This window comes from Triticum urartu, chromosome 7 (genome assembly GCF_003073215.2).
Source record: "Triticum urartu cultivar G1812 chromosome 7, Tu2.1, whole genome shotgun sequence".
NCBI classification, from domain to species: Eukaryota; Viridiplantae; Streptophyta; class Magnoliopsida; order Poales; family Poaceae; genus Triticum; species Triticum urartu.
In genome coordinates, this window is record NC_053028.1 from 666,712,908 (window position 1) to 666,722,819 (window position 9,912).

Consider the following 9,912-nt stretch of genomic DNA (forward strand, 5'->3'; position numbering starts at 1 on the left):
AGCGCCGCCTTAACCTGCTCCACCGGAACCGCAGCATCCTCACCGACTCCTCGGACGAAGCCGAGGCCTACTCGGCGCCACCAAAGAGGTTGTACACTCATCGCATCGCACCTTCTCCTTAACTCGACCTCCCGGCGCCGACGGTGCTCCATCCCGCACCCCCATGGAGCGGCTACCTTGAAGCCGGCGCCGCGGGCGACATCTCCACGGCGGCTCTCCCCCAGTGCGAGGCCCCTTCGGCGGCGGCGTCCATACCAGCCGGATCTGCTGCTTGCTGCTCCGGCTCTCGCTCGATCGCTCGCTCGCCCAGCTGCTGCTGCTGCTCTCCCCCTCGCTCGTGCTGCTGCTCTGCTCCGATTAAGCCACACTTCAGTCGACTGAATCGACTTTTGGGTCAGTCGATTTTCAGGGGTTGGGGGGGCTCGCCGGAGTTAAGGAAGAACCACCCGCAGCGGGGACGGGGGCTCGCCGGAGAGGTACCCCACTATCTATCTTAGGGTTCAGGGTGGGGGCGGGGGCCTAGAGGGCTGGCCGGGGCGGCGGTGGCGAGTTGTTTCGGGGCGGCGAGGCGGCGCTGGGGCCGGCGGTTCGGCCGGTGGTGGCTGGCGGCTCAGGGGGGTGCAGGTTGAAGATGAACTGCAGGCCCTCCCTAAACTACATGTCAAGTGCCTCTCTGCTACCATTGCGTTCAGTTTCGATAGTAGCATTCAGATTCCACAGTAAATTTCAGTTTCGACAGTTAAGTTCAGAGTCAACAGTTTTTACCTCATCTGTTGTAGTCAGGTGGTTTTTGGTGATGTTAATTTTACATCCATTTTACATCATCTATTGGAGATGCTATTAGAATCCCACTTGAGATTGACGATGTCTGTCTTGTGCTGCTTCAGCCTTGACGTCTTACGGCTCACCGGAGCTGCTCCAACGATAGAACGATCGTCACAACAGAGCAGTGCCCTGGACGCCGTCTACAGATTCCTCAGATCTTCCTCCACACCTCCGACAGCCACCTCTGCCTCAACTGCTTCAGCGACCAACCCAATGATTGAGGTCGACACGGCTACGGCAAAGAGGTTGTACACTTGTTGCATCACTTATTACTATACATTCACGTCGATCCATTAGGGCTATTTTGGTTCAACGGAAAAACATCGATCCACTGGTTGTTACCATCACTCTAAATTTCTGCATGCTCTCCTTACATAATCTCACCATATTTTTTTCGTATGCATGTCAGATATTGTACACAGTCATGCTGAACATGTAGAGAAAAAGAGAAGAGTTTTGCGCGGCAATACAATGTCATGCAGACATCGCTCCATGGTGGGTTCAATGGCAAACCCTCCCCACCCCTCTCCAGATTGTAATCCAGAGGAAGATATCTGTTCTGAGGCGGATTCGGACGCCGCTGACCACTCCTATTTACCCCCCAAGGTGTTTGCTCTACCTTGGCATGATGATGTTAGTCATATCATGCATATGTTGCCTTGCAGTGCCTACTTTTGACATCATATATGTCATCTGCTTAGTTTAGACATGTTCTGTAATGCCACCTGTTTAGTTTCTATATCATATATGGGAATTATGCAGTCTCATGTCTTTTAGCCAGCCATAATATATGTGAAATGTGCAATGCCATCCTGTTTAACCAGGCATCATATATTTGAATGATATCTTGCCCATCCTTTTCTTCATTACATTTCCATTTGTCGACAATGTTTGTACATTAAACTACTCTTCCTGTGAATCAGCCATTTGGGTGGGAGATGGAAAAATCTGGAGTGAAAACAAGGCCTTCAGAGCAGACAGTGCTACCTGTCGAAGCAGATCTCTTGTTGGGTCCCGATAGCTCCTCAGAGATGGATTCAGAGACAGATGACCAGTCCTATTCCCCCACTGAGGTGTATGCTCTAACTTGGCACGGTTATACTGCTCATATCATGCATACGGTGTCTTGCATTGCATAGTTTAGACATCATATACACAATATTCAACACCATGTTCTTAGTTCAGACATCATATCGAATGCCCTCTGTTTAGCATATAAATCACATATGTGAATTAAAATGATGCGATCCTGATTACTTAGATAACATGTAGGTGAATTATGTCATGCGATCCTGTTTAGTTATTCATCATATCTTTGAATTATGTTATGCTATGCTATCCAGTTTAGATAGACATCATATATGTGAAATTATGTCATGCTATCCGTTTTAGTTAAACAATATACATGTCAACTATTTCATGCCCTCTTTTTTCCACACTATCTATTGCATCTGTCTCTCATACAATGTCTGTACATTCAACTATGTTTCCTGTTTATCAGCCATTTGAATTGGAGCGGGTGATGCCAGTATCTAGCGGACTAAAAACACGGTCTTCAAATAAAACAGTGCTACCTCTTGGTGGAGATAGCACCCCGGTTGTACATGCACAAGAACCAGCCCTACCACACATAACCCAAACTCTCGCAGATTGTACCCCTACTACGATGGACAGAGAACCAGCTTCACCCAATCTAACCCCAACCCCAGCCGATAGTAACCCAGTTCCTGTTGACACAGCACCATCTCCACCACAGAGCTCCCAAACAAGAGCAGTTAGTAAGGCAGCTCCAGTGCCCAAAGGGCCAGTACTATCACGGCGAACCCCAACTCCACCAGTTAGTACGCCTATTCCTGTGGAGGAAGCACAACCAGCTAGTCGTAGTTTAGCATCTATCGCATTTGATGTTGTTAAATCGTATGTGCGTATCTTCCCATCTTGGAAATATTATACTGAAGATGAAGGAAAATGCCAGTTGCAGGTGTTTGTCCAGGAGTTATGTGTAAGTAATGTTATTCATGGCAATTACTTTGCTTCGTCCCATACATCCTACCTCCATGATGGTTATAATACAGCAAATTTTCCCATTTTTCTCTATAGAGAAGGACCGATTTGGAAACTCAGGATGAGGTAACCTGTGCTAATACCTCTGCTATCTTCAAGAATGCTTGGTGGCAGTATCGGAATTACCTGAAGAAAACGTACTTCACCGGCAAAGAAACTCATCAAATTCCCTTACGTTCTCCTGAGACACATTTACTGGACGATGACTGGGAACGCCTTGTTCTGTACTGGTCCCGAACCAAGAATGTGGTAAGGTCTATGAGCTCATTTTCTATTTTTAAGTATTATATTCTTGCGTCTTACTGTACTCTGTTCATGTAGAACAAGTGCCTAAACCTGAAGAACAACTGTTCTAATTTAAGATTCCATTGCTACCATAGGACATAGATATATGTTTGTTTGATGCTTTTATTATGTACTAGTACTTGGCAATAGAAGACTTGGTAGTTTAATCCTGTCCACCTTACTAATGAACTGGTTCACCGAAATGAGTTTCATATACTAGTACATGCTAAACTTGTTATGTGTCTGCTTGTTTCTTCTTTTAGAATGCTGACAGAATATTGGGGAAGAGTGCCTTATTAAGCAACGGTAAAGGAAGTAATGCAGATAAGGTTCAGGATAGTGACACATCCTGTCTTGGTTTAGTGTTGGAGTTACTGGCCACTACCGCTTGCACAAGCTATTCAAACTCACTGTCTGAATCAGTTCGGTTTCTTGAGTCTCAACTACAAGCTGAAAGACATCGATCAGTTGTGCTGTGACAAGAAGCGGAAGGACTGCGGAAGTCCCTGGAGCATTCAGATGCATACTTTCTGGTGCAACAGCAAGCGTTGGAGGATTTTAGCGCCAAACAGGACAAAGCTAATCAGCTTGCTAAGCTTATTGCCAGCATGGTGGATACGCCGGAGAACGTTTCTTGAGCTCTTCTGAAGTTGTTTCAGTTATGCTCTTGTTTTGCTGCCGCGTTTATTTGCACTGGTGGCCAATTTTGACGGCCAGTGTATATGATATGCTGCTTTGTTCCCTATATTTGCACTGGTGGCGAACTTTGATGCCCAGTGGATGTAATATGTGTAATAGCCGTGATAGCCTAGCGTTAGTTGCTTGCTTATTTATTTCCTTGTTGTCTTGTTTATTTGTTTGCTTGTAGTCATTGCAGTTCTTTTTCCGCGGTTAACTAGTGGCTGCAATAACCTATTTTTTAAAACTAGGCCACAATAACCATGGGCTAATATTTACTGTAGTGACACTGGGCCTCCTACGGGCCGTAGAAACAGTGGGCCTTCTACGGGCCGTAGAAACAGTAGGCCTTCTATGGGCCGTAGAAACAATGGGCCTTCTACGGGCCGTATCATCAATGGGCCTTATACGGCCGTATGATCGATTGGCCAAACATGGGCCAATAACAGGCCGCATTATGGCCGTAAACGGGCTAGAGTTGGAATCGTCCGTTCATGGGCCGACCGTAACGGGCCATCGTTAATAGGCCGTATTTGATGACGCTATGAAAACGGCCCAACGTATTAATGGACCACAAATGGGCCGACTGTAACCACGGGCTGAATTTGGCCCACAAGCAGAAAATGACAGTAACGGGCCGTAAGTAAACGAATGCTAGAAATGAGCCCAAGAATAAATGGGCTCTGAGAAGGCCGAAAGATAACATGGGCTAGAAACGGCCCAACGGAATAACGGGCCGTTAATGGGTATAAAGTGATACACTGTTCATTACGGGCCAGTTTCACCATGGGCCATTAATGGGTGTAAAGTGATACACTGTTCATTACGGGCCAGTTTCACCATGGGCCGTTAATAGGCCAAGAGTTACATAGGGCCTCATATGGGCCGAAAAGACGTCATGGGCCATACATGGGCCAGAAGTGAAAATGGGATGGAATCATATTGGATGCCCAGATGAAGCTACTAGGCCTAATTCGATAGGGCATAACGGGCCTTTGGTTAGCGGGCTGTAAATGGGCTATATGCGAACAAGCCGTTAACAGGCTTTCCATGGGCCGGCCTGCCACCTTTTGACCAAGTCAAATGGGCCGGCCTTTTCACAGGAATGGGCCTCTATTGGGCCGTGCCACATGTGTCGACGTATCATAGGCGCCTATGTGACCCACTGACGAGCTGACACGTGTTTCCGTCCGGCCAATAAGAATTTTACACGTGGAAATTTCCCATTGGTCGGGGCTGTTAACGGGTTATCGGATCCAAAACCGACCCGATAGCTTAACGGCGTTCCTGTGGATGCCACGTGTCGGTCACCCTTGACGAAAGCACTTCTGTGACGCGCGATTTATCGTCATGGAAGTGGACACTTGTGATGATAATTTTGGTAATGTCATGGAACACTTCTACGACAGCACAAGGTATGGACTATCTTGATTCTGTCATAAATTTGTCATGGATGTACATGCATGACAAAAAAAGCGACCTACTATGACAAACACGTATCATCACGAAAGTGTATTTTTTTGTAGTGTTAGGCCACTCTCTCCTCCTATCTGGCACTGTGTCAGGCCACTCCTCTGCTCCAAGTCGGCACAGCTTCAGCCACTCTCCTCCTCAGTCAACCACATCAGTCGTCTCGCCACCTCAGCAACAGAGAAGAGAGCCGCCGCAGCTATGGTGCGTAGCGTACAAGTCGAGGTAGTACAGGAGGTACAGGAGGCAAGCGATCAATATGGTCCAAGCAGCCTCGCGCCTCTTCCGAAGAGGCCTTACGACCTAACTCCGGAGGAAAACGAAGCCGAAGTGGCCCAAGTGGACGCCCATTTTGGACCAAACCGGCACCGCCGCTAAGGGAGAAAGTGCCTAAGCATATGATTGACCACTTTATTCGTATGGCTAAGAACCAGCTCCCAAGCCTGTTGACTCAGACTATGAGCGCCAAATCAGAAGGCACATCGAGACAAAAAAGAAGGAGTCGAAGCTCGAGCTCGAGCCAAGCAGCTACAAAAATGCGGGAAAACCGTTCCCCAGCTGGGAGAACAGGCGTGCAATCGACCCCCGCTCATTGTACCAACACATGAGAGTACCGCGCCGATCAGCTGGTAATAACCGACGAGCATAGAAGGCAGGCTACAGAGCTCGGTATCACTGTTTATCAACTCCTAGAGATCGAGCCCATGGATACGCTTAGAGAGGAGGACATAAAAGGAAATATGTCGCGGCGAACCTTTGGTCAAGCCTGGAGGTCAAGAAGCTCTCAGCAGAATGTATGAATTGCATCAATGGTACATGGAAATTGCCAAGACTACCAATCGAGAGTCCCTCATGGTGAAAGTCAAGGAAGAGCATTACTTCCAATGAGACAGCTCTGTCTGTTGAGTATACAGAACTGTTTCAGTTATTCAATCAAGACGCACTCGACAAATCTATCGTCAGTTGCTATTGTCGTAAGTGATTTTTTTTGTAATTTAAGTCTCAAGCTAGCTGTAGTGCTCGTTGATCATTACCTGTAATTATCCTCACTATATTCTTTTATGTGGTATTATGATGAAGATGTATGAAATGAAAAAACTGGACGCTATGGCATTGGGTTCATTGACCCAAATACCATTAATGAAGAGACATGGACATATGAATGGTATAAAGCAGAAGTAGAGAAAAACATGCTAGAGTTCTTGAAGCGCCTCAATACCAATCGAGATATACTACTTCCTTACAACTTCCAGTGAGTCACACTGTCTTGTACTACAAATTCTGTTTTTGCTTACTAGCTAGATGTTAATAAGTGTATAGGGTTTAGGTAGTTGATGAGTGTTATGCACATGCCCGCTTAATTTATACATGCAAACGTATGCGCATGCAGTTACCACTGGATCTTGTTAGTACATTCAAGTTGAAGAAGGAAAAGTTGAAGTACTGGACTCACTACTTAAAGAACACTGACTACTGAATCGTGAGAGGATAGTTGATGACCCACAAAGTATAGGGGATCTATCGTAGTCCTTTTCGATAAGTAAGAGTGTCGAACCCAACGAGGAGCAGAAGGAAATGATAAGCGGTTTTCAGCAAGGTATTCTCTGCAAGCACTGAAATTATCGGTAACAGATAGTTTTGTGATAAGGTAATTGGTAGAGAACAAGTAATAAAAGTAAATAAGGTGCAGAAAGATGGCCCAATCCTTTTTGTAGCAAAGGACAAGCCTGGACAAACTCTTATATGAAGGAAAGCGCTCCCGAGGACACATGGGAATTATCGTCAAGCTAGTTTTCATCACGCTCATATGATTCGCGTTCGGTACTTTGATAATTTGATATGTGGGTGGACCGGTGCTTGGGTACTGCCCTTACTTGGACAAGCATCCCACTTATGATTAACCCCTATTGCAAGCATCGCAACTACAACATATTAAGATAAACCTAACCATAGCATGAAACATATGGATCCAAATCAAGCCCCTTACGAAGCAACATATAAACTAGGGTTTAAGCTTCTGTCACTCTAGCAACCCATCATCTACTTATTACTTCCCAATGCCTTCCCTCTAGGCCCAAATAATGGTGAAGTGTCATGTAGTCGACGTTCACATAAACCACTAGAGGAGAGACAACATACATCTCATCAAAATATCGAACGAATACCAAATTCACATGACTACTAATAGCAAGACTTCTCCCATGTCCTCAGGAACAAACGTAACTACTCACAAAGCATATTCATGTTCATAATCAGAGTTAATATGCATATAGGATCTGAACATATGATCCACCAAATAAACCAACTAGCATCAACTACAAGGAGTAATCAACACTACTAGCAACCTACAGGTACCAATCCAGACTTGAGACAAGAATTGGATACAAGAGATGAACTAGGGTTTGAGAGGAGATGCTGCTGGTGAAGATGTTGATGGAGATTGGCCTCCCGATGAGAGGAGCGTTGGTGATGACGATGATGATTTCCCCCTCCCGGAGGGAAGTTTCCCCGGCAGAACAGCTCCCGGAGCCCTAGATTGGTTCCGCCAAGGTTCCGCCTCGTGGCGGCGGAGTCTCGTCCCGAAAGCTTGCTTATTTTTTCCTCCAACGAAAGACTCATATAGCAGAAGATGGGCATCAAGGGCCACCAGGGGCCACGAGGCAGGGGCGCGCCCAGGGGGTAGGGTGCGCCCCCACCCTCGTGGGCAGGGTGTGGCCCTCTGGTACTTCTTGCGCTCATATTTTTATATATTCTGAAAATGACTTCCGTGAAGTTTCAGGACTTTTGGAGCTGTGCAGAATAGGTCTCTAATATTTGCTCCTTTTCCAGCCCAGAATCCAGCTGCCGGCATTCTCCCTCTTTATGTAAACCTTGTAAAATAAGAGAGAATAGGCATAAGTATTGTGACATAATGTGTAATAACATCCCATAATGCAATAAATATGATATAAAAGCATGATGCAAAATGGACGTATCAACTCCCCAAGCTTAGACCTCGCTTGTCCTCAAGCGAAAACGAAATCGAAAAATATGTCCACATGTTTAGAGATAGAGGTGTCGATAAAAATAAAATACGGACATGAGGGCATCATGATCATTCTTAGAACAACAACTTATATAATTCTTGTCATATGATCTCTTATGCTAGAGTACAATTCAATCACAATTTCAAGTATGAATCATAAACTTCATTGAAAACTAACAAACTATAATCTCAGTCATTGAAGCAATTTCAATTTATCATAACATAGGAAAGAGTCAATATAGAGCTTTTCAGCAAGTCCACATACTCAACTATCATATAGTATTTCACAATTGCTAACACTCACGCAATACTTATGGGTATGGAGTTTTAATCGGACACAGAGAAAGATAGGGGCTTATAGTTTTGCCTCCCAACGTTTTACCTCAAGGGTAATGTCAACAATAATAGTTCATGAAAACTCACATCCAATTAGCCATATATACCAGGATCTTTCCAACATATTGTGCTTGCCAAAAGATAAAATGTAAAAAGGAAAGGTGAGGATCACCATGACTCTTATGTAAGGTAGGAGATAAAAGTAAAAGATAGGCCCTTCGCAGAGGGAAGCAGAGGTTGTCATGCGCTTTTATGGTTGGATGCACAAAATCTTAATGCGAAAGAACGTCACTTTATATTGCCACTTGTGATATGGACCTTTATTATGCAGTTCTGTCGCTTTTATTTCTTCCATATCAACGATCGTATAAAGCTTATTTTCTCCCACACTAATAAGTCATACATATTTAGAGAGCAATTTTTATTGCTTGCACCGATGACAACTTACTTGTGAGGATCTTACTCAATCCATAGGTAGTATGGTGGACTCTCATGGCAAACTGGGTTTAAGGGATTTGGAAGCACAAGTAGTATCTCTACTTGGTGCAAAGAATTTGGCTAGCATGAGGGAAAGGCAAGCTCAATGTTGGATGATCCATGACAATATAATTTATCTCAGATGTAAGAAAACATAACCCATTGTTGTCTTCCTTGTCCAACATCAACTCTTTAGCATGTCATATTTTAATGAGTGCTCACAATCATAAAAGATGTCCAAGATAGTGTATTTATATGTGAAGACCTCTCTTTTATTACTTCCTATTAATTGCAATGATGACCAAAACTATGTTTGTCAACTCTCAACAACTTTTATTCATCATACTCTTTCTATGTGAAGTCATTACTCTCCATAAGATCAATATGATCTCTTTGTTTCTTTTTCTTTCTCTTTTCTTTTATTCACTCAAGATCATGGCAAAATAATCAAGCCCTTGACTCAACACTAATCTTTATTATATAGCTCATGGACTCGATTACATAGAAGGATCATAAAGCAAAACTCACAACTAGATCATACTAAACTTTATTCTACTAGATCAAGATATTACCAAAAGGATCGAACTAAGAAAAGGTAAAGATAAAAGTGATGGTGATACGATACCGGGGCACTCCCCCAAGCTTGGCAGTTGCCAAGGGGAGTGCCATACCCATGTGATTATGTCTCCTCTTTTGTGGTGATGTGATATTCTTGGCGATGATGCCCCTCAGGATACGATTCTCCTCCTCAA